Source organism: Solanum tuberosum, unplaced genomic scaffold, assembly GCF_000226075.1.
Source record: "Solanum tuberosum cultivar DM 1-3 516 R44 unplaced genomic scaffold, SolTub_3.0 scf00082, whole genome shotgun sequence".
In the NCBI taxonomy this organism is placed as follows: Eukaryota; Viridiplantae; Streptophyta; class Magnoliopsida; order Solanales; family Solanaceae; genus Solanum; species Solanum tuberosum.
In genome coordinates, this window is record NW_006239006.1 from 1,217,362 (window position 1) to 1,223,878 (window position 6,517).

Genomic DNA, 6,517 nt, shown 5'->3' on the forward strand with positions numbered 1-6,517 from the left:
AACCTTAAAAAATGAATTCAATAACTTATTTACTTTCTATCAGCTCAATAATGATGACGTAAAATAGGGTTATCATCACAAGTAAGCCTACCATGTACAAATACAACTATGGTCCCAAACAGTAAATTCTGGCCATCCTAGTGCATCATGTCGCAACTAAGATTTGAAATGGAAAACGGCAAAACTGGACTGCATACTCTTCATGAAAGATGTAGGTACCTCTCTTAAGGTTGCAAACAACTAAGAATCACTGCAAAATGTATTTTGGCTAAAAAGATATATTCAAAACACTAACAGTTGTCCATACAAGATTTCAAACTTCAGAATCTGGACAGAACTTTTCCTATGATGCATCCCATATTTCGAATCCATAACAACTAAATTAGAGTTTAACATAAACATAAGAGTTGTACATATACAAATTATCTTACCAAATCATATTTATTCACAGTAAACAAAGTTCTATAGAACGAGATATGCTTAATATACTAAACGCTACCCAGCTCAAAAACAGGTTTTACCACTTACCAAAAAGAAGAGTGTAACTCGATTTCCAGCCAAAAGGACCAAGATTTTCTCTTGTGATCTTGAAGAACAACAGGTTAGATAATGTTCTAAGGGACTTATACTTCAGGTGAGACGAATTTCCTAAGAGAAGGTGTCAAAATATAGTAACACAAGAGGTGCGTATCATATACACAGCTGTCCATAAAAGTTGGCTACCCAAATACTTGTGTGCTGCCCAAATGCATACATATACACCAATATATATATATCCTTCACCTCCTTTTAAAGCTATACATATTTCTAATTAAAACATTACGCAAATACCCCCATACAATACATTAAATTATGATGACAATTATTTTAAGCAAGGTTGCAAATATAACATTATTTCAAGTTCCCAAAATGAGAATTAAACATATTGTAATAATTAAGTAGTGGTTTATCGGCATGCGACTCTTGTTAGCATTTTCGGGGTGTTACAGAGAGTACTTATTAGCCATTTTTATCCCTAAATGAATGAATGAAATAAATGTCCTAACTCCATGGGGGAGTAATGTCTAGCACCGAGAGGATATGAAGATGGGTGGATACTCCTTCGTTAGTTGAGATGTGAGTATTTAGTAGCAACCCTTAAGATGGGTACCCCTTCGTTGGTTGAGATGTGGGTACTTAGAAGCAATCCTTCTATCCCTTAACTATGTGCCCACATAGGACTAGCTAGTGGTCTCTACCATGTAAAGGCTAAAAGAATGACCCTACCTTAGGCAAGTAGGGATCCCTCATCCGGTAAGGGTACTATCGGGATTCCATGTCAAGCTCCATGGTCTATGTCGATTAAGGCTCCTCCCCCGCATTAATGAATGAATGAACTAGGGTCTCTTAAGGATGTACTATTTAGGATAGGTGGTGGAATGGGACATCATCTAGACATTGCACAAGTAGACATTTAATGGTGATCTTGGTGTGTCTTAGTAATGATAATGAATGAATGAGTCTTATTGGGCTAATTAATAAAAGTGTTGGTCTTTGAGCATGCTAATGTGAAAGTGAGTCATAATGAATTGAATGTAAGTGCTTATGTTGAATTGAATGTATGTGATGATCTTATGTCATTAGTGAATGAAGTTGCCTAAATGCATTAAGTTGAATCAATGATTTATGTTGATCTGTGAATGGAGCTTGTCTTGTGTAGCCTTAAGGATCACTTGGGTGTGGTATGGAGAGGTAGTATGGGCTGCCTCACCATGTCTTACTTAGGTGAGTCTTGGGATGACATTTGATGAGTGTTCTAGTTTTATGAAGTGACTTGTTGGCTTATGTGCTTATATGTCTTGTGTGATTAATTGGTGAAGGATGATGTATGCATGGTAAGTGCACTTTGTGTGACCTTAAGGTGGTGCCTTAGTGTGGGTGATGGTATGGGACGTTGCCCATACATTGCACAAAGGTGTTGCTTAAGGGTTACTTAAGGTGGAGGTCCAAGGCAAGAAGGTAAAGGTAAATGGGTTATGTATGTTTATGAGGTATTGTGAAGCATATGACTTTGTATTGTTGGTTGTAACTTGTAAGGTGCCTATTATGTTTCAGTTCATGAGATTTTATCAAAATGACATTAAAGCATAACTTCCAAACAAGTGTCATTTTTAGCATGTTTTGCATATCCTCATACTTAGTACGTGTGTTGTACTAACCCTTTCTTCTATTTTACTACAAGTGTAGGTTGTGGTAACTAGGAGGAGATTGTGCTTTGGAGTTGCTTGGATTGCTTCACTCTTCCAAGTCTTTGGTATGTCCTCAAGATTCGAGGACTATGTTTAGAAGTTTCTTAGTCATTGTAATAGACACTTAAGTTTCTATTTCTATTTGTAAAGGGCCGTGTCCCTTAGTACATTTTAAGTTCCTATCTAAGATTGGCTAAAGAGACTTAGTAGTTCCGCTTGCGCATTGATGTTTTCAAATGTTGATGACTCTTGAAGTCTTATGGTTTTATTGAATAAAAGTTTTAAATTCTTAGTGATTTTTATGATCTATGCAATGAATGAATGCTAAGGCTTGTATAAGACCTCCGAGAGGTCGAATACGCATATAACAGCTAGGGGGTGCTCTCGTGTCGTTACAAACTTGGTATCAGTGCATAAGGTTTTAAAGATTACTTTAAGGTTCAAAGTCTCGAAAGCCATGTCAGTAGAGTCTTGTTCATCGATGTGAGTCGCGACACATCTATGAGAGATGGGTTATAGAATGATAGAAGTTTCACTTTCTTTCATTATTCTTGATGTCGTGCCTTAGAGTTTGGTCTATAAATGTCCTTTTCCTAATCCATCTTTTGCGTTTATAGGATATGAATACGAGGGCTAACCGGAGGAGAGCGGAAGATGAGATAGATGATGGGGGAGTTCCTCCCCAAGGAATGCAAGGTGACCAAGCTCCTTTAGGTGGGCAAGAGAATGTGTTTTCGGTGGTTCCCCCGGATATGACTAATAGGGAGATTAGAGAGTCTTTTCTCTCCCTAGCCTGTGCCATGACTATTCAAGCAAATGTGAGGTCTAGGGTGAATGCTATTAAGAGTACCGTGGCCTCAAGGTTAAGGGATTTCACAAGGATGAACCCTCCTACCTTCTTTGGTTCTAAGGTTGATGATGACCAACAAAACTTTATAGATGAGGTGTTTAAGATTGTGGATGCAATGGGAGTGACTCCTAGGGAGAAGGCGGAGTTGGCTTCCTACCAACTCAAGGATGTAGCTCAAGTGTGGTTTGAGCAATGGAGGGATGAGAGACCCATAGGGGCTGACCCAATAGATTGGGGAGTGTTTAAGACGGCCTTTCTTGATAGGTTTTCCCCTTAGAGTTGAGGGAGCAAAAGTTGGTTGAGTTCACGAACCTACGTCAAGGGAATATGAATGTGAAGGAATTACTCTCTCAAGTTTTACCCAACTCTCTAAGTATGCTCCTACCTTGGTAGCTAAATTCTAGGGGTAGAATGAATAAGTTTGTGATGGGGGTTTTCGGTTTGGTTGAAGAAGAGTGTCGTACGGCCATGCTCCATCATGATATGGATATCTCTAGGCTTATGGTTTATGCTCAACAACTTGAGGAGACAAAGCTTAGGAGGGTGAATAGAGATATGAAGAGGGCTAGGCCGGATGAACAAAGCCAATCTAGGTCTAAGAAGAGGTTCTATAACCAAGATTCTTCAATGGTAAAAAATGATAGGGTATCTAACCCTAAACCTCAAAGAGGGAATGAAGGTGGTTCTACTTTTGAGAGGCCTAGGTGTGCTACTTGTGAAAGCAACATTTGGGCAAGTGTCTTGCCGGTACGGATGGATGCTTTGGATGTAAGAGTAAGGGTCATAAGATGAGAGATTGCCCTACACTTAAGGCAAAAGGAAAAGAGACCAATCAAGTTGCTCATGATGGCCCGGATCCAAATGCTCCTAAGAGGAACCGTTTCGATCCGTTTGTTGGTCAGAACCCTCAAGATCCCTAGAATTCATCCTCTGAAGTCGATCGACGAACTGACAGGACAGATCGTGGATTAGTCGACGGATCATCGATCAGTCCGTAAGTCGAGACCCTCAGGACCCCCCATAATCCCTCCCCTGAAGTCGATCGACGAACTGACAAGATGGATCGTGGATCAGTCGACAGATCGTCGATCAGTCCATAGGTCGCTTCAGCAGATTTTAAGTCAGGGGTTGTTTGGTCTTTTATTTATGCGTTGGACCCCTAAACTATGTAGTTTTGGTCATTTTTAGCCTAGTAAACAAATTAGAACTTACCCTAGTCAATTCTTTCTCAATTAGTCGATCAAACTTAGAACAAAGGAGGAAAAAGAAGGCAGCGACCAGCCCTAGCTCTAAAATGCAGCAAGTTTTCATCAGTTTCATCCCCAAAATCGAAAGATTTCTCTGTGGAATTTGTCACCAGGAATGTGGGATTTCACTAGTGGGTTCCTTTTACCCATTAGGTCCCTAGATTTCAGTCAGATTCTTGACTCCCTTCAGATTATCTACACCTAGGGTTTCTAGAATTTCAGTAGATTCTTATGGATTTGTCACTTTAATGTTCCTAATCATATTCTCATGTTGTAGTACTATTTTTGCCCAGATTCATGCATAAACTCAAAACCCTAGCTATGTAATTACTTTAGTTCATGAATTACACATGCTAGGCCAGATATTACAGTTATGCATGCCTAAGAATTAAATGTTTCATTATCAGCATATTAATGTTGCATTTTCAGTTAGTATGTCAATATTTTGAGCTATCAAGTATTACAGAATTTCAGTTATAAATTGTAAATTACATAATCAATTGGGAGTAGCTTAATACCGAGTGGACTAGGGTCAGTCACAATCCTAGAACTACGTGCCCCTGTAGGTTTATAAGTCCCCTATGTGGGCATTACATTTTAGTGATCACGCCAGTCATGCATGTATACCTCTGGCAGGGTATATTAGGTCCTCTCGATGGGGCGTATACGTTAGACTCCACATTTAGCTCATGTTGTTTTATGTCGGTTATTAGTAGCTCCCTTACAGTCAGATTCTATTGCATTGACCATGTTATCAGTTACAATCAGATTTCAGTCTCAGCATGTTATAAACTTGGTCATTGCATTCAGTCATTTTATGTTCAGTATTTTCAGTATATCATCATGCTTATCTTATCTCATTGCTCAGTTATATGCTTTGTTCAGTTATGTTTGTTGTTCAACTATAATTTATCCTGCATTCTCAATACCTTTCAAGTACTGATGCATACTATGCGCTACATTTTCTCGTGATGTAGGTTCAGGTCCTCAGTTTATAGATTACGCATATATCGGTTCCCGATCTTCAGTTAAGTAGCATTAGTGGTGAGTCCTCATTCTTCGAGGACGAGTGACATGATTATCTTCGTTTGCTTTTAGTCTTTAGTTTCAATATTTGCTAGATCTAGTTGGGGTATGTCCCAACATTTCTAGTCAGTAGAGGCTTACTTCAGACATAAGTTTCAACTTTAGTATTTGATTTGATTTTTCTTTTAACAAGTTTCATATATTCAGATTTAGTATATGGGTATTCCCCATCATCTCATATTATCTCATGATTTAGCTTCCACACAATATTTCTTTACTTCAGTTTATTTAAGTATGCTATGATATGCCAGTAGGGTTAGCTTGGGGTCACTTGTGATCCTATGTCCCATATCCGCGTCCTGGGGGTAGCTTCGGGGCGTGACAAACTTGGTATCAGGCATTAGGTTGTATTGTCCTAGGATGTCTGAAAAGCCACACTAAGTAGAGTCTTTTTCATGGGTGTGAAGTGCACCACATCTAATGAGAAGGAGGCTGCGAAGTGTTTTAGGAAAACTTCAATTTCTTGTTACTCTTATCGTGCGTAAGGTATGATCTAATTCCTCCTTCTAACTCAACGTTATGCGCTTAAGATTATGCCTCCTCGTAGAGATTACGTAAGGAATGCTAATGCATGCAATGCTAACACAGTTCCTCTAGTCCCAGACCATAAGGTTTCGAACGCCGAGTTTTCAAATGCGATTCAGCTTTTAGCTTAGAGTTTGACCAACTAGAACAATCAGCAGATTCTAGTTCCTACTAATAGAAATGGTGGATCAATGGCAGCTAGAGTTTGAGATTTTGTTAGGATGAATCCGCTTGAGTTTTTAGGGTCACAAATTGGTGAGGACCCACATAACTTCATTGATAAGGTTAAGAAAATCTTTGGAGTGATGCAAGTGACTGGTAATGACAGGGTGGAATTGGCATCCTACCAGCTTAAGGTTGTGGCTCACATATGGTTCACTCAATGGAAAGACAACAGGGGCTACTTTGTCTTTTGTAACTCCCTATATAGTAGTCAACTTCACTATTAGTTCAGAATCCTGCTCAGTTTCTACTCCAGTCGGTGACCCAGTTATATCTAGACGGGTATATAGAAACTGTCCTGTCACAGTCTCCCAGAAAGTCACCTCAACAGATCTTGTAGAGTTAGAAATGGTAGACTT